The 2,306-nt window shown below is 43.5% G+C and overlaps 1 pseudogene; it reads left to right on the plus strand.

The window, feature by feature from the left end:
* The first annotated feature begins 1,878 nt into the window (after positions 1-1,878).
* The window catches only part of LOC119361710, a 9,187-nt pseudogene continuing 8,759 nt past the window's right edge, over positions 1,879-2,306 (plus strand).

Here is a 2,306-nt window from a genome sequence, read left to right on the forward strand (position 1 = left end):
GGGCGAGCTTGGCAATTTCTAGCAAAAGAAAAAACATGGCAAGGATTTGCCATGCTTACTAAAGGAAATTTCCATGCTCGTGGACGTCCGATTGGCCATCCTGAAAAATTTAACGTTTAATTCGTAACAAGATTCTGTTTTTTTCGTTGAGATTACAACTACCGGCGGATGAATGATCACTTGTATATACAATTCTGGATTAACTATTTTTCTAAGAAAAAAAACTCACTTATGGAGCTTTTTTAAGACGGCACGTTTAATATTCAATCTTAGCCGTCCATTGATCAAGGGTAAAAACACATGGCCATAAATATTTCTAGCATATAAAATACAGTAAATTGGAAACACAGTCTTTTCTAGGAGAAAAATCACTTATGGAGCTCTTTTAAGACGGTACATGTAATATTCAATCTTAGCCGTCCATTGATCAAGGGTAAAAACACATGGCCATAAATATTTCCCATAAATGCAGGATTTACGTACGCCGTTAAATATTATGGTTTCAAAAAAAAATCCATGGATTTAGGTACACCATAAACTATTATGGTTTCAAAATACTCAGTTTTTTAGACCTGCAGACTTGTATTCACATCTAGAGGGAGTTTAGTAGTTCCCCAACTACCCCTGTCCATATTTTCACAAAGGGCAACCTTCAGTCAAAGAGATGATAGTAGTATCATAGTTTAAAAAACCAAACTGGAAATCAAACCGAAAAGGTTGTTGGTTCAGATTTTTACTGGTCGGACTGCCGGTTCACCGGTTTGATTGTCAGTTTTTTAAGCAATAAAATAATATATGTTGAGTAACATATGTGCTAATGTAATGTGAAAGAATGGTCAATTATTTCCATGTAGTGGACAAGAAAGTAGCACAACCGAGTTGGTTATTGGGCCGTGGGCAGCCCCCCTAGTGCCTACATGACTTGGGATCAAATCACATTCCTCCCAATTTCTATTAAAATATTTACCCGGTTTTTTCACCGGTTTTTTAGAAAACCGGCCGGTTCGACTGGTTTTCTCAGGTTTGATTGCAAAATGGTCTTATTAGCTTAAAAAACCACTGAGGCCGCCGGTTCTGGTTTTTTCTGGTTCGACCGCTGGTCCAGTCCGGTTTTTTAAACTATGAGCAGTATAGCACATGTAAAGGAGTGTTAAATTAATCTGGGGGTGTTGGAAAATTTAAAAAAAAATATGACACAGCTTTGCATCTGTGTGTAAAACCAAAACAAGCACACATGGGCAGCAGCATCTCGGCAGGATACCAGCTTTTTGACCGGATGGCCGCAAACCAACACGCGCACGGACGGCGCGGCGCGATTTCGAGGCCAAGCATGCGCCTCCTAGCCGCACGCCTACACTATTTTGTTGCCTTGTACTCCTCCGTCCGCGAATAAGTGTACTTTTAGCTTTTGTCCTAAGTCAAAGTTTTAAAATTTTGACCAACTATATACAAAAGAGTAGAAACATATATGACATCAAATTGATATATTATGAAAGTACATTTCAAAACGGATCTAGTGATACTAATTTAGTGCCATAAGTGCTGCTACTTTTCCCTATAAAGTTGGTCAAAGTTTAAAGCTTTGACTTAAAACAAAAGCTAGAAGTACACTTATTCACGGACGGAGGGAGTATACTGGCAGTAGTAAAATTTTCTCTCGTTGTGGTCGGCGTGGATGCCATCTGACCCTCGTCTTGATCGGATCCTCCCTCCCTCCATGGTCAAGACCTCGCCTTGGAATGGGGACCCTCCTCGGAAAAAGAAGAGTAATTTTCACAAGGGATGGATGGATAATTAGGCAGAGGAATCCTCCTCCTCCCTCCCACTATATAAAAGGGGCATCCTCCTCTGCCTAACTCCTCCAGTACAGAAGCAAGCAGGAGAGAGCAACACTTGTTGCCAAGACAGATACCACCAGCTCCGCTCTGCCTCTTGAACCAAAACATAGCATCCAAGAAACCAGAGGAGTGGCAGAGAGGAGGAGAGGGAGAGGATGGCGCTCCTCCTCTTGGTGCTGGTCGGTGTTGTGGTCGGCGTGGTGCTGGCGAGCAGCATGCTGCTGCGCTGGAACGAGGTCAGGTACGGCCGGAGTAAGGAGGGCCGCTTGCCGCCGGGCACAATGGGGTGGCCGCTGTTCGGCGAGACCACCGAGTTCCTCAACCAGGTCCCGGCCTTCATGAAGCAGAGGAGCCTCAGGTACGTACGTCCGTCCGCATGGTCGACCATGAGATGTTGATGCATTCTTGCTTGCTTGCTTGCTTCTTCTTCCTCTTCCACGGATTACTGCTCATAGTGTGTGGACTTGC

The sequence above is a fragment of the Triticum dicoccoides genome, chromosome 2B (assembly GCF_002162155.2).
Source record: "Triticum dicoccoides isolate Atlit2015 ecotype Zavitan chromosome 2B, WEW_v2.0, whole genome shotgun sequence".
NCBI classification, from domain to species: domain Eukaryota; kingdom Viridiplantae; phylum Streptophyta; class Magnoliopsida; order Poales; family Poaceae; genus Triticum; species Triticum dicoccoides.